Source organism: Podarcis filfolensis, assembly GCF_964270895.1.
Source record: "Podarcis filfolensis genome assembly, chromosome: 7".
Classification (NCBI taxonomy): Eukaryota; Metazoa; Chordata; class Lepidosauria; order Squamata; family Lacertidae; genus Podarcis; species Podarcis filfolensis.
Window position 1 is genome coordinate 33,745,182 of NC_139603.1, and position 23,538 is coordinate 33,768,719.

The 23,538-nt window shown below is 42.4% G+C and overlaps 1 long non-coding RNA gene across 1 annotated transcript; it reads left to right on the forward strand.

Annotated features, from left to right (window-relative positions):
* Positions 1 to 3,449: 3,449 nt before the first annotated feature.
* Positions 3,450 to 22,391, forward strand: LOC310767250. The gene is made up of 5 exons (XR_014550798.1): positions 3,450 to 3,595; positions 7,599 to 7,690; positions 9,009 to 9,127; positions 21,256 to 21,318; positions 22,258 to 22,391. It is a non-coding gene; the product is annotated as an uncharacterized lncRNA (long non-coding RNA).
* The last annotated feature ends 1,147 nt before the right edge of the window (positions 22,392 to 23,538 follow it).

Consider the following 23,538-nt stretch of genomic DNA (forward strand, 5'->3'; position numbering starts at 1 on the left):
TGACCCCTTGCTGAATGCTGGAGTAATTGTATTTTAAAACATAACACACATTATTCTTTGCACACAAAGTAATAGCAGGTTGGTTAACGTGACACCCTCATTTTTACACGCCTGACCTGGAGCTAAGCTGAGTCCTGAATTACAACACATTTTAATTTGCTGCCAACAAGCTTTCTGCAGTTGGGTGATGCTGTTTCTAATTTAGCCTGCTTGCCTTGGCTCTGTTCAGCCCTTGCCACTGACATAATCAGAAAAGGTCCACATGAAATAGGGAATGAATTCTATCTTGGCCAGTCAGTGGAGTAGATTGGGTGCCCCCCAAACCTAATGCTTACTTGCATTGTAGAGCAGAGTGTAAAATATATCTGCAATTAGAAGACCTTGTAAAACCTAAAGGACAGCTAAGATTCCTCGGACAGGAACTTCGTCCTTCATTCTGAGCTGTCAGCAATAGTGATGTTAGTAGAAATTTTGGGATCTTAGCAGTTTCTTCAGTGTGAATTCAATAATGGTTTCTGAAACGTATCATGAAGAGCAGAGGAGGCATAACAAAAACAACATTAATGCAAAACAGTTTGCTGAGAGAAAAAACATGCAGCAGGCTTCTGCTTGTAATGCAGAACTGAAACAAAAAACACACAACTCAGGCAGTTCCTGATATGAAAAGCCAGTTCCTTAAAATGTGGGAACACATCCCATAATCGATGTAATTGAATTGTGAATTGCTTTCCTCTGCTCCTTTGGCATGCACCAGAAGAGGAGTTCAGAAGCACCCAGTTCTGGTTTTAAACATAGCTCCCTGTTGCATTCGGATTTGACAAACTGTGGCTTGTTAAAACTCTAGTTATTGAACAAGAAAGGATCATAAACTACAGTGTGACCAATCGTGTGCTGCGCCTGTGAAGTCATTACTTACTGTTACCTTCCTCCCAAATGTGAATATATTCTGCTCAAAGTGTGAGAAGTGAATTGCCCGTTCCATTTTCAGTATGGATGACTGAAGAGCCCCTATATATGAGCATGATTTAGCAATGTCAGCTGTCATAGGCATACTTTGTTTCGAAGTGTAGAAAACAACTTTGTTAAATAAATGAGTAAATGCAATTAAAATAACTAGAGATAGTGAACCCCAGTCTTTCTTTCTTTCTTTCTTTCTTTCTTTCTTTCTTTCTTTCTTTCTTACATCATTTTTGGATGTTTGTAAGAATAAACCAATTTTAACCAAGTTTAATAATAATAATAATAATAATAATAATAATAATAATAATAGTAATAAGTTTTTATTTATTATACCCCACCCATATGGTCCTTCCTATGCTCAGTCAGAAGCCTATCATGCCTCCACCTTAGGGTGGAGGATGGATAATAAATCAAATTGTATATTTTAAACTATTGATTTTTATTGCATTGTTTATATTTGTTGTTTTGGATTGGATTTTCTTTGTGGAGGAATTCTTATTTTTTTTTACTGTGCACAGCACCAAGTACATTCAGGGAGTTATATAAATACATGTTAACAACAACAGCAATAGTCACTATTCCCCACTACTATAGAACAAGGATATTGGTGGTAGCAGCTGAATCATCACCATCATTTTGAGATGTGTTTATGTTCTCTTTCTTGAACTTTGAGCACAATTGGTGTGTGTGTGTGTGTGTGTGTGTGTGTGTGTGTGTGTGTGTAAAGGTGCATGCAAATCAAGTCACGATGATGATGCTCTGTGCCCTGGGCATTTGCAGGTTCAAGCTCTGATTGCATTATCACTCTAGGAAAGCAACATCACTACATGCATAGGCATAAAACTCACAAAAGTTATTCACAAGCTTTCCACCAAACTCTCAAAAGTGAATGCTGCAGATCTGATGTGCAGTGAAATCCTATGCTATGCATGTTTACTGGAAAGGATGTCCCATTGTATTCATCTGGGCTAATTCCCTTATAAGAGTGCACAGGATTGCAGTCTAACTGTATCAATGGGAAATATAAGTGGGACATGAGGCACATACTCTATGACCATCATAAAACAGACAAAAACCCTGAGACACCTAAGGTGTCCCTAAGGAAGCCTGTTGAAGAACCCTGATAATGGAATCATGGTTGGAAGAATATGTCTGAATGTGTCTGTTGTCTGAATAAATCCCCAGAGCAAGAATGGCACATTACAGACTTACAAAACTTGGTGTCCTCCAGATGTTTTGGACTATAATTCCTAACCACCCAGCATGGCAAATGATCAGAGATGATGGGAGTTGTAGTCCCAAACATCTGGAAGTTTGGGGAAGGTTGGGGAAAGTTGGTGTAGTATAAGAAATGCATATTATTATTATTCATTTGGCTACGTGTTTACTTGGGAATATATCTCATTATATAATATATATATTATAATGAGAATATATCTCATTATATAATAATAATAATAATAATAATAATAATAATAATAAGAAGAAGAAGAAGAAGAAGAAGAAGAAGAAGAATGTATTATTTATACCCCACCCATCTGGGCGGCTCCCAATCGAGTGTTAAAAACAATACAGCATTAAATATTAAAAACTTCCCTAAACAGAGCTGCCTTCAGATGTCTTCTAAAAATAGGATAGCTGCTTATTTCCTTGACATCTGATGGGAGGGCATTCCACAGGGCGGGCACCGCTACCGAGAAGGCCCTCTGTCTGGTGAGAGCAATAATCACAATAAACACGAATAAAAATGAGGTGTAAATGTATTGTTAACTCTTATTATTATAATTGGTGGTGATAAACTTTGCTTATGACTGATGAGAATGTTGAAACACCTCTAATTTTAGGGAAATTTCATTTCCAATGCTGTGGGTCTTTCATTTCCAGCAATGAAACCATCTTTCTTAATTCCCTACTGAACACAGATGCATTGTGCCTATGACTTTAAAAGTTATGTGCTGGGGGGTGGGGGTGGGGGTGGGAATCCATGCCTTCTCTAGTATATGATGAATCCTCTCCACATGACTGTGCAGACTTAGCGTGCATGCACCCGAGAGCAGCGTGCTACTTGTGCAAAGCGCAGCGCTGGAAGTAAAGCACTCAGACTTTCCATCCCCTGAGCTCTGAAAGCGCGCAGCCCTCATCCCCCATAATACCCAGATGCCTGGGTTTGCAGATTGCACGCACGTTACTTGAAGCAATACACACTTGCAGGCGGCAGCTCAGCCAGGTGAACCAAAATTAAAAACCTCCCTCTGGCAAAGCTATTAGAAGCTGTGCCAAGCTTGTCTCAGCTGGAAACAGCCTTTTTCCATATCTTATGGAGTTCATATGAATTGTTTTCTCTTCCAGGAGGTTGTAAATTCTCTGGGTCAGCAGATAAAACAGAGGGAGGGAGGGAGGAGAACCACCCTCAAATGAAAGACATTTATTCTTTTGCTTAAAACGAGCTCCCAGCATTTTATTGAAATCAGATGCCATGTATGGTTTACTTCAAGGATGTTTTGCAGAAGCCAACTGCAGAGTGAAATAACTCTGTGGAACACAAACACACAGCGTTCCCACCCAGCAAGCCAAGGTGTAGTCAGAGCTGATTCAAGGGAAAGGTACCTGCTGAACAGACAGGAAGAGCAAACACGTAATGGATTTTATCTCTTTTACTACATGTATAGCCTGTCATTTTCTCCAAAGAGCTCAAGGCACCACACATGGCTCCTCCTCTCTCAATATTATCCTCATCAGAATTCTCTGAGGTAGGATAGGCTGAGAGACAGGGGAGCCAACACTGGGGTTAGAAGGGGCTTCGGCCCCCTCCATATTGGTGGGCAGCGGGCTGAGCCCCCCCAATATTGAGGGGGCCAACATCCCCCACCACTGCAGGGCACCCTCCGCATGACCCAGCCCCAGACCGGGAGCCCAGGAGCTGGGCAGGGACTGGGATGGGCCAAGGTGAGGGCAAATATCTCCCTCTGTGCTTTCCGCTGGGCGGCATCATGTGACACATCATGTGACACATCAGCGCCCCTGCTGAGAGATCATGACCAACCCTAAATCACCCAGTAGGCTTTGTAGATGCATGACCATTTGAATCCAGGGTTTCCCAGGCCACAACAATGCCATACATTGAAAGCGCATTTATATGACTTCCACCGTCGTGGCTTTCTTCAAGGAATCCTGGGAACCATAAATTGTTCAGGGTACTGGGAAATGTATTGTGAGGGGGTATACTACAGTTCCCAGGATTCTTAGGAGGAAACCAGTTAAAGTGATATAAATGTGTTTTAAATGTATGGTGTGAATGTGACCGTGGTCTTTTTTTCAGCCAGAACTCGCTGGAACTCAGTTCCGGCAGCTCTCAGGTGGGCGCCATTGCCATTCTACAAAAATGAGGGCGCTCATTTTCTAGAAAAATAGTACTGGTCTTACACTCTAACCACTGCACCGCGCTGGCTCTCTGGCGTAGTTGCCCTTTCTTACTTGATTTGGCTGCATTCAAGTTTCTTCCCCCTCCCCAGTTCTTCCTAAGATCATTATCCAACTCCCCTTCTATTTCTCATTTGATCCTGACCTCCGGAGACACTGTTGCAGGAGGGAGCTGCATGCCGGAGTGAGAGAAAAGACTGTTTTTTAATGCTTTTAGCAATGTGACCTTAGGTATTGATTTAGAACCTGCTGCAGCGCTTCAGTGCGAAAAGGGAACTGTGGTAATTAAGTTAGTATCTGCACTTTCTAAAATAGTGCTGAATTGCAACAAAGAGAGAGAGACCCCTTTATTTCCTCCCTGCTGTCTCTCACTGAATGCAAATGCAGACACTGCCCTCTGACCCTGTGCAGCTTTCTTCAGCTGCAGCTGTGATTTGTCTTCTATTTATGCCTTTAGGTAGGGGATGGATGGAGTCAAATCCATTCCTTCTGCTGCCCAGCTTTCTCTTCCCCAAACGGGCACTGAAGCATTTTTACACCCTACCTGACTTAATCACCCCCCTGAGATTTCTAATCGCAGAAAGAAAAACAGAAACTTGGGGGGGGGTACACATAAAAATGGTTCTGATGAAATTGCTTTCCCCCCCTTTCCATTTATGCATGGAAAGACTCCTATCTCAACAAAGTGCATTAAATATAAAATAAAAAATCTTTACAAAAGAGATGTGATAAACCCAGCATCCTGAAAAGTCTGTTTTTGTATTATTTCATTAGCAAAACAGAGCTGCTAAAGGTAATGGCAATAAAACCCTGAGTACCTTGGGGTAAACATGCAAATGACATGCTAATGTATGCAGATTAGCCCACCATGTTCAGTGTCCATAAACCCCCCACTAAATGCAGCTAATTAAAGATAGGTAAGTTGCTGCTGCCTGGCATTCTGAAGAGGGCAGTATATTATCACAATTATACTACGAGTGCCTTGGGGAATCTTGTCTTATATCTACCTTTCCAAATATCTTTCTTCTCCCTTTGATTTTTTTTCCCTACTGCAAAAGAGCAACCGCCTCTTTTCTTCATTTCTCAAAGATTCAGTGCAAGTGAACTGTAAAATTTAATAATGAAACAAAAGACTGGTTCTGCAGATACTGTTGAATGCGGTGCAATTGAGATCAGTAGGTGTTAAGCATGAACTAAAAGTTATTTTTTCAGAACAGATATAAAGAGAATCCCAGGATTAAATCTTACTTTCTCTCTCACACACACCTGAGTCAACTCTAAGCCAATTATTATTATTCTAGAACTGAATCATTTTTACTGACTACCAGCCCAAAGCTCTGGCCTGTTCTTAGAGATCTGAAAATATGAGGGTGTTGTAAATATTTTCTAATTGCACAAATGCCTATTTTTAGATGCAGCAGAGTATATTTGTTTTTATAATAATTTGCATATTTTTAAATGCCATATTATGGCTCTAAACGCTGTTTTGTGCCTGGAGCCTACAGGAATTGGCTGGGTTTAAGTAGCTCAGTTGGTGAATGGATCCATTGTGTGCCCTTGGTTTTGAATAAACCAGGTTGTCAGTCCTTGAGCAGAGTGAAAGCTACTTGGTGGCAAGAGCTTCGAGGCATTTTCCTTACAGATAGCTTTAAATTCGTTTCCTGACTCGAAGACCAATCTGTGGGATAATGCAAATGAGCGAAGGCCTAAGCCTGCTCAAGTATTCAGAAGTATTCCTGTGACAGCAGAAGAAAATTAGAGCTCAGTACTATACATGCTTACTCAGGTATGAATCCCATTGAATTCAATGGGGTTTACTCCCATGTAAATGGTTATAGGATTGCAGCTGGAGCCTTACTTAGTTATTCTACTGAGGCCACATTGTTCTGCCTCAGTCAAACCCATGATATCAGTGCTTACTTAAACATTTCAGCACACACTGAGACCCTGTGGTGAGTTACATGTTGTTTGTGCCACAGTTCTGAACCTGTGGCAAAAAATTTTTTTCTCTCTCTCTCTATATATATATACAGTGGTACCTCGGGTTAAGTACTTAATTTGTTCCAGAGGTCCATACTTAACCTGAAACTGTTCTTAACCCGAAGCACCACTTTAGCTAATGGGGCCTCCTGCTGCTGCTGTGTCGCCGGAGCCCGATTTCTGTTCTTATCCTGAAGCAAAGTTCTTAACCTGAAGCACTATTTCTAGGTTAGCGGAGTGTGTAACCTGAAGCGTATGTAACCCGAGGTACCACTGTGTGTGTGTGTGTGTGTGTGTGTGTGTGTGTGTGTATCTCACTTCAACAGTTGATGTATCAAGAGGGGATGCATAAAATGAGGGAGTGGAAGAAAACATGCAAGGCAGTGGATTCCTGTACACATTACAACACAAGTGAGGTTTAATGTGATATTACCAACAAGCAGAAAAATGGAAAGCTAGATTTTGATAAGATTGGGAACAGTGGGACATAGAGAATGTGAATCAACATTTCCATCAGCTTGAAACTCCACCTTATCATCAGTTCCCTCCTGAATGAATTGCATGTAAGAACACTCCTTGCTTCGCCTCATACTTACTTTCTCTCATCTTTCCAAGTTTAAAAAGATACAGTGAAGGACTTCAGAATTCTGTTGCCAAAGTCTGCAGCCTTACGATAACATTCAGCAGCCTGGTGCCATCCAGATGTTTGGGTCTAAACTCCCAGCATCATGCTGCCTGGGGCTGATGGGTATAGCTGTCAATTTAAGTTTTTCTTCAGTTTCTCATTTCCCTCCCAATCTTAATTTCAGTATAAATTACTGTGCAAAGCAGCTGCACCAGCTGAGTTGTGTCACCAGTGGGACTCTGTGGAGCATGCCCTCCAGTCTGTATCATCCACATGGTTGCTTTGCCAACACCCTGCCCTTACCTTCCTGACTGACATTCTCCACCCCCAGGTTTTGGCAGTTTCTTGTGTCTTGCTCCTCTGCAAACTTACATAGTTCTGAAGACCTGCCATATGACACCATCAGTCCGTCATTAGACAATGGAATACTGCCTGCGCCATACGTTGTCGGTGACTGTTAGCTTTTTTCACACATTCACTGGATGGATCCATACATAAGTGTGGTGAGGAGCAGGAACATGCCAGCTCTGCCCTTGCTTCAGACCTCAGTATGTTCAGCTGAACATTGGAACACAAGGTACGCTGTATTATTATGCGTTTTCTGTTCACACAGTTGGCAACCCTGCAAAAAGAAGTTCCCCAACTCATTCATATGAAGCCTACAGTATGTGTCTTCATGTATGTGTCCAGACCTTCAATTAAAAGGTAAAAGGTAAAGGACCCCTGGAAGGTTAAGTCCAGTCTAAGGCGCTCATGGGGTGTGGCGCTCATCTCACTTTGAGGTCAAGGGAGCTGGCATTTGTCCGCAGGCAGTTTCTGGGTCATGTGGCCAGCATGACTAAACTGCTTCTGGCATGAAGAGTACCAGAGCTAGTATAGAAATGCTATTTACCTTCCCGCCGCAGCGGTACCTATTTATCTACTTGCACTGGTGTGCTTTCGAACTGCTAGGTTGGCAGGAGCTGGGACAGAGCAATGGGAGCTCACCTCGTCATGTGTATTTGAACTGCCGACCTTCTGATTGGCAAGCCCAAGAGGCTCAGTGGTTTAGACCACAGTGCCACCTGTGTCCCTTTTAGATCTTCAATTACTGTAATGTGAAAAGCGGGTGCAGCCCTCCCCCTCCTTCGTGAATTCAGTGAATTGGTCATTAATCTGTATGAAGGCCATGATTATAGAGCTGTTTTCCCACTTGAAGATACCTGCAAATATGTATTTCTTTAGATTTATGGGTCACCCAAGCCTCAGGGAAGGTAAACATTCCATAACTCATTTGCTCTCTGTTCACTATTGCTGTGGGTCTGCTCTTACTTCTTGTACAAGAACAGTGACTTCAGGAAGGCCACCCAAGGACTCAACGGCTGAGATGGGAAAGGTTTTGAGTTCAGGTTCAGAAGAGCGACTGTGGTTGACTTGGGAAGAGGAAAAAAGAGTTCCGTCTTGTAAAAGTCATTTCTGCCTATTTAAGAAGCACTTCAAGGGAGTGGCAGCACTTCTTTCATTAAGCCTTATTCGCGGGGAAGGGACAGCACAGAATCTGCTGATATTGGCAGAAATGGCCTTGGCTTCTTTTCGATGCTTCCCTTGATGAGGGTTTAAAGAACAGCTTTGGATCTGGCAGTCAGAGGACTTTTCCCACTTGTTTTACTTCTAAATATTCTTCAAAAGCTTCAGTGGCCTACAGAGAACCACTTTGATCCTTCAAGCATATTCACCACAGAGGCTTACACCTACCTCGGACGATGCTCAACTCATTTCCTATCCACATTCAAGTTTCTAATTATTACTCTCAGGCACAAGGTGCTCTCGGCCTCCACCCAAACCACTGAATTTATGAAAGGATAGATGGGAATTTGGGCTGCAGATGGGTAGGATGAACCCTCTGATAAATGGAGTGGAGACTACCTTACCTGGGCAAATGGGGCAGTGTCCCACCAACCTCAGCCAGTTCCCACCTGCCTTCCTTCTTACTTACAACTAGTTCAGAAGGGGTAACACTGTCTGCCAACTTCCTCCTTCTTAGGAAGAAGATGGAGACAAACTAGAATCATTTGGCTCTGCCTGCCATTGGTTCTGGATCCACCTACTGCTTGACCTTCCTGCTTTCCTGTGCCAGTGGGCACCAGCCACTACTGGCTAAAGGTAAATTAGTTTTAAGTTAGAGCATTTCCCCCCCTGATGTGAGCACTATGCTGTTGCCCACAACCTGTTAATTTCAGATCAGAACACCAAAATGTGAGTGTTATAGCTAAACCACTGGTATTCAAGTAGTGAGTTGTCAGAGCCTGACCCTCAATTCCCCATGTACTCCATAAGCAATGGTAGTTCCTATCCAGACCCTGATATCATCTTCTGAGGCTCTCCTTCGTGTCCCTCCTCCTCGAGAGGTTCGGAGGGTGACAACACGAGAACAGGCCTTCTCTGCAGTGGCTCCCCATCTGTGGGATGCTCTCCCCAGGGAAGTTCACCTGGTGCCTTCATTATACGCCTTTAGGCGCCAGGCAAGACATTCCTTTTTAATTAGGCCTTTGGTTGATCTGATTTACATCGTATGCCCTCTTAAAATGTGTTTTTTTTTCTGGGGCGGGGGCATTGGGTTGTTTTTATTTTTATTATGTATTTTGTGGTTTTATATCTTGATTTTATTCTGTGAACTGCCCTGAGTCCCCTGGGTATAAGGAGGTTAAATAAATAAATAAATAAATAAATGTGTGTTCCTGAGGATGCCCACTCCCCTTTCCTCCATGGTGAGAAAAAGAAGGCCACTTTGCTGGAAGAACTTGCCCATCATGACTTCAACTCCTTGCTCAGTGGTAAAGCTTACCGACTGAGCATGGGCCAGTTGATATCTCTCAGCCGAACCAACCTCACAGGACTGTTGTGGGGAGAAACAGGCACATTGCCCAGAGCTCCTTAGAGGAAAGGTGGCAATGAAAAAAATTAAAATATTCTAGTTTGGGACAGCAGTTTCTCCTTAAAGGCCATGCTATTCAATATATTTAGCAATCTTTTCCAAAGTAAATACTTACTGCCCTTTAGTGGGTATGGGTTCCTTACCTTTCCATACATTTGTTAGGGGTTTTATCATTCAGAATGTGATAGCTCTGCTATCCTTGTAGCTTGGGCGAGTGATGAGAAGATTTCAGTGAGAAGATATTTTGATGGCAAGTTGAAGTACACTGGATAGCATTTGATCTTGCTGATGGTCTAACATGAACCCTGGTGTTGGAGTAGGAACCGACAAAACTAATTTTAAGTCTGAACAATTGTCCTACAACCAGAGGGTGATAGTGGTTCTGACAAACTTATAAAAACTGATTCTAACTTGTGAGCCTCTTAGATTTCAAAGGAAATCATGCTGATTGGACAGTTTGCAGTTAGTAAGCATCAGTGAAACAGGTGAACAGAAGAACAGGCACTGCTTGCCTACATAAGGACATGCCTTACCAAAATTATGACCACCAAATCTGAACAATCCACTGATGCAAATTTCCTTTTCTTGTGACCAAATATGATTTTTAAAATGCACACTTTTGGTTACCAAACTCTGTCTTTAGCTCAGCAGAATGGAGCATTCTGCTCTTCCTCCTGACCCAGTGGTGGGTCAATATATTTTCCCGATAAAGAACATAAACTTATTAACATATGAGTAATACATATCAGTGTGATGTTGCAGCAATGTGGGGATTTTGTACAGCAGCTGATATTCCCAGTGACCTTGTAATATGGATGGAATCCAATATTAGAACCTAAAAGGGGTTATTAGGGAGAGGGGAGGGAAAGCCTGGCAAGATTCTTTTGCACAAGTGGCCTTTGTAGAAAGAAATAAGAAATGAAATCCAGCCACCTGCTGCAAGGCATGGCTATCCAGGCACCAATCCGACCCCCCCCCCCTCACTTGACCTGCTATGACACCACCCAGGCTGTACACATAATGCAACCCAAACATCTGATCTTGCAAACCGCACTGGAAAGTGTGAGCAAGTACATTGGCACATCCCTCACGTACTATGCTGCGATGTTTTCTTTCTTTCTCCATTGGATTGAGCCATTCTGCAGCGGGAGCTTTTAATAGACCGAAAGAAAAGAGATCTATCACAAGACTGCCCTGGTCTTGCACCCTTCGTTTGTTTTAAGCTGGAGTGACCTCAGAGAGCACAAGACTAGTCCTCCTGCCCGGCCCTTTTCAAACCCAAGCCTGTCTCAAAGGAGTCTTGTTTTCTTGCTGGCTTTCGCACACCAAGGCACTGTTGTGTGACTTTAACATTGTAAATTATGTCTGTTTAAGAAAATGTCAGTGTTTTTAAAAAACAGAATAACAAGAACTGTGGAAAGGCCGGGCTGTGCATTTTACTCCCAAAGTTTGAATGCAAAGAGAATGGTACATTCATCATTCTAAACCAGCAGGAAAAGAGACGAAAGATGGATGCACAATGCAACTTCAGTCCCAAGTAACGTGATAGCTGTTTCTTTTCTTTAAAGCAAGCTTATCTGGGACATGTTAGTGCTCATAATCTGACATCTGAGGCACTATCAATGCAGGTCTCTACTTACAAGCAACTGAAATGTTGAAAAGTCTCTTTCTTAAAAATTGAGGTTGCTTCCATATGATATGCTACATTAACCAGGGGGTTGCTTGGGGTAGGAACATTTTGTGGTCCTCCAAATAGGATGACATGGGCACCCCATTGCCAGCTGTTTTTATGTTTCCCCTTCTTCAATCAACGTCATCATTTTTTTTTTTAGTTTTACCTATGTCGGGAGCAGTCATCTAACTATGCTTGCCATTGCATTGGCTTTAGGCTTACTATATCCTACATACTGGTGTGTTTAATGTGAACATAGCTCTGTGTGTATTTTGTTTTAGTGAATATTTCAGGACAATAGTGCAAATTGCTTCTTGCCTGTTGGTCCCCCCCAGGCACACACCTTAAGACCCGTGTGATGATGATTGGTTGCCAGATCCAGAGCCCATGTAGGTGTACAACCTGATGAAGATGGAAAATGGGAAGATAGGACCCAGGGAAGTCTGAGTTCAGTCCCTCCAATTGTCCCTATCTTCCAGGTACAGGCCCGGATTTACAGAAGCCGTCTCGGTTTCTTATTTGATCCCAAAATGTCTCACTTTTCCTTAAGACATCTGTATTTTCACCAGAGTAATGTTGAAGGGTATGATAGGATGTCCCTATTTTCATTGGAGAAATGTTGGAGGATATGGAGTTATGCCACCCCGAGCCAAGGAGATGAGTAAATTACAACCTTTAGAAGACACCTGAAGGCAGGGAAGTTTTTTTTAAAATGTTTCATATTTTATTATGTTTTTATTTATGCTGGAAGCAGCCCAGAGTGGATGGTGCAGCCCAGTCAGATGGGCAGGGAACAACAACAACAGCAGCAGCAGCAGAATAAAGGTAAAGGGACCCCTGACCGTTAGGTCCAGTCGTGGCCGACTCTGGGGTTGTGGCGCTCATCTCGCTTTATTGGCCAAGGATCTCCCTATTTTCATCAGAAAAATGTTGGAGGGCAAGTGAGTTGTCTTCTGATTTCATCATGGATGATGGAGCTTTGGCACTGGCAGTGTAGGCTGTGGAGCTGGCTGAGGAGGAAGGTTTAAGGGGTGCCTGAAATATATAGTTTGGATGTAGCCTTAAAAGTAAATGGGAGGTGAAGAAGGTGACTATATTTTGTTGAGAACACAAAAATAGTAGCAGCAATGAAAAGGAAGCTGTGAAACTTACTGAACACAACTCTCTCTCTCTCTCTCTCTCTCTCTCTCTCTCTCTCTCTCTGTGTGTGTGTGTGTGTGTGTTTTGGAACGGCAGCCTAAAGAATAAATGAGAATAAGCCACCGTGGTAGTGACAAGTAAGAAACCTCTTCTTCGAATGGAGGTTCATATTATATCAGATGTGGCTTCAGTAAGTACAAGGATTGGAATTTTCTGCATAACTAGATAATAGAACACAGAGGCTCTAGAGCAGAGATAAAAAGCTGAGTAGGTGTGACAAAAACCTGCTTCTCTTATGCTTACAAAGCCCATGTCAAGCGCATCAACTCTAGGGGGTTGATGTTTCTCAAACCCCAGCAAATTGGGGGGTGGGGAATGTCTGCAACAGAAGAGGAGAGTTAACTGTGAATAGGGTTAAGTGGTGGAAAAGGAAAGTCCCTAGCAAGAATTAGTATGTCTGCAGCTGATCATTTTATTAAAATAATGAATACTTTATTTTGTTTTCAATGGCCTGAAGACATGTATAAAGTTGTTTATGAGTTATTTAAAGATGGGGTTGAATGGAGACTCTGTAGTCATAGCAGTCTGTTTGGAATTCTTGTAATGAGAGGTCAGATGTGATGCAGCAAGGAACACACAAAGCAGGGAGAAAGAGGGATGGAGATCCATTTATAAAGGTCAAGCGATCAGATTTTTCTTAGCGGGCACATGTGGTTCTAGTTTGCTCGTATTTTCCAAGGGCTTGTTCTCACAAGCTTCTATTTCTCATATCATAAAAACGATGGTAACAAGGTCAATGATAAATTGCCTTGCTCTGGATTTGCTTCCATCATCTTTTTTCCAGCTGCTCCAGTCGCTGCCTATGCTCCAGTGAATCTTCGCTTCCATCAGCGTTGATGCATTCTGGCAGAATCACCTTATTCATAACTCCCCTCCTAAAAAAGAGACCCATACCCATGATAAGATTCTTATGATAGCTCTTTGGATGGAGCTGATAAATGCACTGAATCAGACATGTCCTTTAGAAGTAGTTGCCAGCCTTTTTCTTTCTGCAAGAGTGTCATAAGTCAGGTGCAAAATATGAAGCAGTGCTATACTACTGTTCACCGGAGTACATTTGTCAGCCACTCACGCCTTATAGTTATGCAGTCACTTCTCAGGACTGCCGTATAAAATGTGACTTGAATAGCCATTGACAAATATTGTCACAGAGCACCTTCTTTCCTGGCAGTAGAAAATGAACATAAGAAGAGGCTGCAGGATCAGGCCAAAGACCTATCCATTCCAGCATCCTGTTCTCACAGACAGTGGTGTAGCATGGCAGGGGAGGGAGGGGCTCCCGGGGCAATTGCCCCAGGTGTAATTTTTATTTAGGGGTGTGCCTCTGCAGTTGCTGCCCTGACTGGAGGCACTCACTGCCCCACCTGCCCACCTAACTTGAGCAACAGCATGCTGAGCAGGAGCTGGAAGAGGACAGGAGGAGGACAGGTCCTTTCATCCCTCGGTCGCATGGCATCCCGTGCTGGTGGGGAAGGCAGGCGGACAGCGAGACTCACGGTGGCGTGGCACCCCAGCCCAAGGAGGCACGTGCATGTCCTGCCACTGCTCTGCAGCTCTGTTTGGCAGCAGAGGTCGCAGTTAGGGAGCGCAATACTTACTTTAGGAGGTACGATACTTGCCCTGGACGCTGACAAGCCACGCTATGCCACTGCTCTTGGGAAGCCCACAAGTAAGACCTGAGTGCAACAGTACTCTTCCCACCGCAACTGGTATTCACAGGCATACTGAATAAAGATTGAGCATTGGAAATGCCCACCAAGAAGAAACAGACGTAATAAGTTGTTTCACCACTTGTTTAATATCTGAGCTATTGCAATGTCTCTTCTCCTGGCTTACTCATCTCTCACGCTCAAGCTCCCTTTTCTGTTTTCATTTCTGCTGTTCATCATTGCTCTTCCCACCGGGCAGTCTGAGTACAAATCACCTCTGTTTCCTCCATCTTCACTGCTATAGAGACTTCTCTGTATTTTAGGAACACTCCCCTATCCACGGCCAATCTTCCATCCTTGCTGCTTTGATGTGAATCTCTGTTACACACTAAACAGATAAAAGCGGTTGTTCAGGGGTCCATGGTCACAATTCCTCAGGCACTAGACTGGCAGAAAGTCATATTAATTACAGTAGCCTTTGCAGAAACTGCTCTCAGCAGATTAGATCCCACATAGGAAGAGAACCTTTATACGCTCCTCATCAAGTCGACACAATTTAGCACTGTTCATAATTGGAGTGGCTCAAGCTGTTGCACGACAGAAGCATAAAAATATGAAATTTATTTTCCTGATACTAAATATTTCAAGTTCTTGTTTTAAGTGTTCAGAAAGTGGTCATGACCCGAGGCGCTTCAGACACATGTAATAGCGTAATACACTAGCTATTTCATTTTTTTTAAAAAAAGCAACTGATACAATTTTCATTCCTTCACAAACCTTCTAAGTGTACAGCAAATTGTCTCCCAAATGAACAAACCAACCCCACAAGCAATCAGGTTTCGCTCTGAAAACACTTATTTAACTGTTTCTTATTATTATTTATATATGCCAGCAAATTGTTAGACATTTTAGCAGTCCATAAGTAAAGCAACTTCATTTCATATTCATTATGCTTCTCCGAGAAATATATTAGGTGCTATGTGTAGCAATTTTTTACATTAATAACATGATTATTGTGACCCTTTTCAAATAACATAGATAGATATAGATAGATGATAGATAGATGATAGATAGATAGAGGATAGATATAGATAGATAGACAGATGAAAAAAATAATTCAGTCTGGAAAAGCCTGTTGGACTAGTGAGGCTTTATAAGATGTCCATAGGGTCAAACATTATTAAGTATAAACATAGCCAGGGAGCCCATCTAAAGCACTGGAGCCAGTGTTGAAAAGGCTATGCTCTGACAACTCACAGATATTTTCAGAAATAGGGCAGGGACCAAGGAAGAGGTTTTTCTGGGTTATGCAAGACCCGTGGTGTGTTTATTAAAACTAACACTTAAAATATGCTTAGAGATAGTTGATGCCATTGCTGCAGCATACGCTGAAGAGGAAAGAGCTATGGCTAAGTGGCAGAGCATTTGCTTTGTTTGGGCCTTTTGCCCTGGGTTCAGTCCCCAGCATCTCCAGCTGGAGCTGAGAGACAACTCTGTCTGCAACCTTGGAGAGCCTCTGCCTGCCAGTGAAGGCACATACTGTGCTAGAGAGGCTAATGTTCTAACTCAGTTCGAGACAGCTTCCTGTGTTGCTAAGATACCCCTCATCTCAAAATGTGTAAGGAGCTATGGTGCAGGGTTCTGTTCCAGCTGCAGCTTCCAAATAGTGCACAGCAATCACCAGTCTTTGAAGAAATCCCCTTTTTAGATCCAGTCTTCTCGAAGGGAAGGGAACAGAAAGGTACATATCCTACCGAGGAGACAAGAAGGGTAAAGTAGAGATGTACCTGATGCACTATTTGGAGGAAGCGAAGCTTCCTAAAGGAGGTAGGAACTGAGATAGCATTGAGGGCAACATGGTGCTGTAACCTGGTTAAACCTAACAAGGGCTGGGTCTGTTCAGTGCTTGGTTGGGCAATCACCTGGGAACTCGACGCACCACAATGAAGTCTAATCATAGATGAATTAAATATAGAAATTGTGAAAAGGTTTGACATGAAAGGAGGGGCACCTGTTGTGATAATTCTTGGGAAAGGGCAAGAAGAATCCCAATAGGTGATTATTTTAAATCCATTCTTTCCTACAACTTTGCCACTACCTCCTTGTTCGTGACCAAGCTGGTGTAGGAAAGAAGAAACATAGCACAATGCAACTTTTTCCAGAGCACAGTACTTGAGAGGCCTTCTTTGCAATGCATGCAGATGAGGTGATGGTGAGGCTCCCAAGTTTGCTTGTGACGTATTATGATAGGATAGAGGAAGTCAGAGAGTGGGAAAAAGAAGCAAAGGCTGGATCCTTCTTTTCCCTTCTTTGATGATACCATTAAAATGGTATCACTTCTTTGCAAGGTTGGTTAAATGTTGCATTTCAGCTGGCTGAAAATCTTTTGTGAAAGCTCAGGTTGAATCTGTGTAGTCAGAAGTAGCCACCACCAAGTTCAGCTACCAAGTTCACCCAGGAAACTATGCACTGGATTACATTTATGCTGATCATAATAAATTGGGTATTGTGTGCTATGTGCTCTTTGATGTTCACAGGCAGTACGGCCACCTGAGCAGGGTACTTTATTTTGGTGTTTTGGGAATGTAGCTCTTTAGCCAGTGATGGAAGGGAAAGATTTTCTTTGTGGTTTAGTAACATGAGTAAGGGACGCGGGTGGCGCTGTGGGTAAAACCTCAGTGCCTAGGACTTGCCGATCGTGTGGTTGGCGGTTCGAATCCCCGCAGCGGGGTGAGCTCCCGTCTTTCGGTCCCAGCTCCTGCCCACCTAGCAGTTCGAAAGCACCCTTAAATGCAAGTAGATAAATAGGTACCGCTTTATAGCGGGAAGGTAAATGACGTTTCCGTGTGCTGCGCTGGTGCTGGCTCGCCAGAGCAGCTTCGTCACGCTGGCCACGTGACCCGGAAGTGTCTCCGGACAGACTTCCGGAGGCGGCGCCTCCGACAATGGCAGATTCCCTCTAACTCAGGGGGAGACAGCTCCGCGGAAATCGGGTCCTACCGCTGCAGCGAAGCGGGGACCCTTTAAAAACCGCAGGCGGAAGAAGCCTGCGGCCCTGGGACTTGGCGGGCACCGTTTGCGCCCCCCTGTTTGGCAAAGGAACCCTATAAAGGGCTCCGGAGTGAGACGGGGGCTGGCGTGGTGCTGAGAGTCAATCGCTACCTCTGCGGAGCGAAGCTGCACAGCTGTTGTCGGAGAGCGCTGTCCTTCTTCCTATGACAATTTGGATTCTAAACAACAACCCGTGAGTAGGACAATTGGAAATTTTGGATTAAAATATTGCCTTGAATTTGACCTGAAACGGGAAGGTGCAAAAAGGAAGTCCACCTCCCGTTCTTTGTATAAAGATCAAAGCAAAGATTTTACAAGCTAAAAGCCAGGAAAACAGATAGCCTGAAGTTTCCTGCACTTTTAACCATCAAACCCCCCTAGACAGCAGGAGGAAAGGGGGAGAAAATTTGACTTTCTAATCCTGCAGAGAGAGAGTTAAGAAAATAAGCTTCCACTGTCCCTAACCTGGGGACGGAATGACAGGAAAGAATCGGTCGGTGATATTTACAATTTGAAAATAGAAAAATTGATATACAGAACTGGAAAAGGGAAAAATAATTCCAATGCTGCTTTCTGCCTGTTTATTTTATATTGAAAGGAAATAAAATATTTGGAAATCGAAAGGAATTTTTCCTTGTTGGATACAATTTAAAGATGGATGCCAAAAAGTAACTACACCCCCTAGAGGAAGCCAGCCAGTGTGTTTGTTTTTCAGTTATAAAGAGAACATTGTATCTGAGAAAATTAGACCGTGGGACCAGCTCCCTGACCTTGACAGAAATGAATAGAGAGGAAGTTTTATCTGCTCTGAACAAAATATATGATGGGCTGCGACAGCTGGAGGAGAAAATGGTTTTGATGAATCAAAAGATGGACTATACAGCAGCTAAAGTCAGCAAAGAGGTGCCAATGGAAAATGCAGCTACAGAAACTGCACAACAATCTATTCAGGATACTGGATTAATAGGGCAACTGCAAGGGCAGAGAAAGATGGAGGAGATTGTGAATGTATCTCAAAAGACACAGAGAATTAAAGCCTCACATGACCAACGGATGCAATATTGGAGGATGGAATTTGGAGGACACTGGCTAAACTTTGGAGTTAAGAAAATTTCTATTTTTCGCGGGACTGTGAAACGAGTGGAAGATCTTCTCTGGAACAATTATTTTTTGGATTACAAATTAAACACTGGGGAGTGCAACACTGGGGAATGGGACAATTGGATAAAAGGAAATGAAGAATGTCACTGTACGGAAGTACCCGGTGATTGGCCCCCCAAGGAGAAAGAGAAGGAAAGGCGAAAGAACTCAACAGGGATCAAGGATGTATGCAACTACAAACAGGAACAAGAAAACTTGCAGAAGGGGCTTGGAAGTGACTTGAGAGCCTCAGACATTAGGACACCTGACTGACAAGGATATAATGATATATGGACTGACATTGCCGTGAACCAGGAAAAGGGACGCTGGATTAACTTAGAATGAGAAACGCCTTTTGTAATTAACCTATATTTATGGAATTAGTTTAATACTAATGAAACATTAAAAGATGTTGGAAAGGACATAATTGGCTTTAGTAAAATTTGGTTTAAATTTTGAAAGTTTAATGATTTGAGGACAAGATAAAATTAATGAAATTATTGTAAAAATGAAATGGTTTGAGTAATAAGGTGAAATAAGAATTTGTAAGAATGGTTTGATTATAAATGAGAATATGAGGATATTATATGGGGATATATAATTAAGGGTAAGGTAAGAGGTATGAATTTGCTGAACATATCTTTAATTGGAATACAAAGAGGGAGGTGGGAGGGAGTCAGGAAAATAAGTTTAAAAAGAAAAAAATGGTGAGAAATTGAAAAGAGGGATTCTTATTTTTCTTGTTTTTTCTCTTTTTTTCTTTCTTTTTTATGCTGTTTGTGTTGAACTTATGACTTTGTTATTGTTTAAGACTTTGTAACCTTTTCTTTTTTTTCTTTTCTTTTTCTTGTTAAAATTTAATAAAATATTATTATAAAAAAAAGGAAGTGTCTCCGGACAGCGCTGGCCCACGGCCTCTTAAGTGAGATGGGCGCACAACCCTAGAGTCGGACACGACTGGCCCGTACGGGCAGGGGTACCTTTACCTTTAACATGAGTAAAAACAAGAACTAGTTGCAGAGAGAAATTGAGACCTTATAAAACTGTTGTGGGCCTCCCACTAGGGAAGGGACATGCAAATCCCTTTCTACCTGTTGTCAAACAAATGCAGACCCTCCAAGTGTCCCTATTTTCCAGGATGTCTCTGATTCAGAGAAGCTGCCCCGGTTTCTGATTTAATCCCGGAATGTCACACTTTTCCTTAGGATGTCCCTATTTTTGTTGGAGAAATGTATGGAGTTATCTGACCCCTGAGCCATCTGAAGGCAATCCTGTATAGGGAAGTTTTTAAAAATATTTAATGTTTCATTTTGTTTTTGTATATGTTGGAAGCTGCCCAGAGTGGCTGGGGCAACCCATTAAGATGTGTAGGGTATAAATAGTAAAATTATCATTATGGAATGGGACATCCCTATTTTCATCAGAGAAATGTTAGAGGGTATGCAAATAGTATGTGATATGCACTCCAGAACACACACCACTTGTACATATAACTAACACTGCCCATGTGATATGCAGGTGTTTTAGTTTATAACTTTCTCCTCACAGACAGCAGCCAGATTTCCCAAGAGTTTATGCTCCACGGTTTCTCGGCAAAAAGAAGAGACATTGTACAGGCTCACAGACCCTGGCTGTTGATAAGTGTATTTGTTTTCATTATTTGATTTTTTTAAAAAAACCAAAACAAAACAAAGCAAGATCTTCCGTTGTGTAAATCAGCTGGGCAGATGTTCTCAACACTGTTCCTTGGCCCGTGAAAAATGTGTGAGGTTTACATAGTGGCTAGACCATCTCAGTCTCTGTGTTATGTTTCTACTAATCCTATGATACCTTACAGTCTACCACTGTGGTTCATAAATCAGTTAAGGCAGAGCACAGGAGCACAGGATATAGTGCACTAAGTACACCTTGTCATACCCGGCTCCTGTGAAAATAAACCAACTTATGAGTAGGGGTGGGGGAGAAATTTGAAACAATATGCAATTTGAAACACAGCCATTTATGATGTTGCTTTATGCTTTAAACCAGCATTGCCTATTCTGACTGGCAGCAGCTATCAAATATATCCAGCCTCTCTGGGGTAGAATATGTTGAACCTGAGGGCAAATACTTTGAAACAATGCATTTAGGATTACCCCATCTTTCATTTCATTCCATTTATTATATTTTTGTGCTGCTTTCTATGCACACAAATCACAAAGCGGCTCACAAACAATAAATAACAATAACATAATTAATTACAATAACAGAACCTCAGAAATTCAACATAAGTTATATAGAATAATTAACAAATCCTCAGTAAAACAACCACATTCTATAAAACACTATTAACAAGACAGCTTTTTAAAAAAAGCTGAACAGCACAAGCACATAAAAGTCATATTATAAGACGCACAGAGCACTCATAATCCGCAAAGCCAATAACCAAAAACAAACTTGGCACTGTTCAATTCACACACATACACACACACACACTCCTCACCCATATGACCACTAATCTTCTACTCAGCTCATCAAAAGACACATACACATAATGCCCATGGCAGCAATTTCATTCTGAAGGCTCCTAGAACTTGAGGGTGGGGTAAAGCAATTGGAAAAACTATTGCCTGATGGTCAGCACAAAGTCTCTCTCCTCCTACAGTTCTTCCTCTGGAAACAGCTCCCTTACGAAAGTTCCCTAGGGCTGAAGGGTGGGGCAAGGCAAGTAGAAAAGTCTTAATGATTTAGTGAGCCCAACACTCTCATCCTAAACAACTATCCTTGGAAGTAACATCCATAAAACTGAATAGGATTGAATGATCAAAATGTAAGATAGCTTGTACATTATGAGCTGAAATTATAAAACGTTATCCAAGGGGACGATGCAACACAGGTGGATTTCAGAACAGCTTCACAAAAGCCAGAGGGAGTTACCACAGCTGCAAGTAGTAGCTGTTGTCTCATGAGCAGCATGCCATCCCTTACACATGTTTCGAGCTGTATCTTTGATCAGTGTATTCAATGCAGTGAGGCCCCCACAATCTTTGAGAGGGAATAGACAGATAAATCTCTGGATCAGGCTGTAAGTGCCCTAAGGTTTTATAGCTAAGGAAGCAATCACTTTCCCAAACACCTGAAACTCACAAACCCAGCAACACTTGTAGAGGCCAGTTCTTCACTAGGAAGTTTTCTCGGGATAAAATTTCCTGTAGTATTTTTTTATTCCTCTCTGGAGCTTTGTGACATAATTCCAAGCAAAACAGCATGACATCGACATGACATACAAAATACAAGGAATCTTCTCGTTTAAATTTCCTTGGCTCAGCTTTGTGAGCTGGAGAAGGGAAAGGGAGAAGACACTGGAAGATGATTCATACTGTTTATAAGAACTTCCTGCTTCTAGTGAACCATGGATGTGTCAGAAAAAAATTGAAACTTTCCTTGCAGATACAATTTTATTTTGTTTAAAATTTCTTTAAGAGCTCGTGCTGGAGCTCAACAGGACAGATCTGGCTGACTGAAAGAAGTCGCATGATGGGTTCCACTGCATTTGTCCTTGCCAGTAATAAGGCCATGTAGCCAATTTTCTCTACGAACCCTTCCCACTGTCTTCACCTCTCATTCTGACTCCATTAAACGATGTTTTCTTTTCTTTTTCAGGAAGAGGGCAAAGATGTTTAAACCCTGATCCAAAGCACATTTAACTGGAACTAAATCTACTGTTTTTCATGCAGCTTAAGATGCCTTTCTCAGTTACACATGGCTCTTCTTAAATATATAAATAAAATTTGAAAAGGATTTGTGCTCCAATTATGGTTGCCATTTGACTACAGGGGGGAAAATATCCCAGCTTTTTTGGGGGGGGGGGGAGGGGAGACGGGAGGATTGAGCCTGCTGCAACAAACGAGTCAAACTTAGCAACTTAAGGATTTTGCCAGGCTTGCCTAATATTTGTATTTGCAGTTGGAATCCATTCATTGTTACTAATGAACTTAATAAATGGGACATTTTCCTCAGAAAAATAAAGCACTGGGACGTTTTCCAGAAAGCAATTCTGTTTTGGATGTTTTCCCACCCCACATCAGGGACTAGGCCCTAGGATATAAGCACAGGCTCGGCCTCCCATTTCTGTCAGCTCCCAACACAGGGGCAAAGAGAGGTTTGTTTGCTTGTTCATTAAAGTATTGATATACTGCCATGTCATAAAATATCAGGGTGGTGTACGACATTAAAACATAAAATCTGTTCCTGCTTCAAATCTTTCATACTGGTGGTTGGCGCCCATTCTGAACTGGTATTCCAAAGCAAACTGCCTTCAACACCAATGATGGAACATAGCCATCAAGTCATTGATGTCTTGATCCTCCATGAATTGTCTAATCCCTTTAAAGGCCATCCAACTTGGTGGCCAGCACTGCTTCATGCGAGGGCAAATGCCATTGATTATTTATGTAGTGTGTGAAGAAGTGCTTCCTTTTGTCTGCCCTAAATCCCATCACACCTTCTCTCAGGCCTTCCCATATCTCCCAAGTACCTCAGGAAAAACAGGACATCCTATTTTTTGGTGAGAGATCGTGGTGGCCATTTTGGGTGTCATGATCCTGTGTGAATATTTTTGGGGGCCATATTCTCGCGCGGCACCCAAAAACACAAGACCTCATCCTGAAAGAACACTTTTCCGGGTTGAGAGTGCGGTGCGGGTCATGTGACTCACCCAGGAGCGCATCCTGGAAGACACTTGTCCTGGTTTTAGCTCCAGAAAAGTTGGATGCTATCCTTCCCCTCCCAAGTTTCCCACATGCACCACTCTAGAACCACATCTTTATTGTGTTTTCTCTATTTACATGATAGTTTAGCAAGCTATGTGCACTGAAGAAAGACTTGCTTATGGTACTGAAATGCCGTCCCCAGCCTGCACTCTGAAGTGCTGTAGTCCCAACAGGTC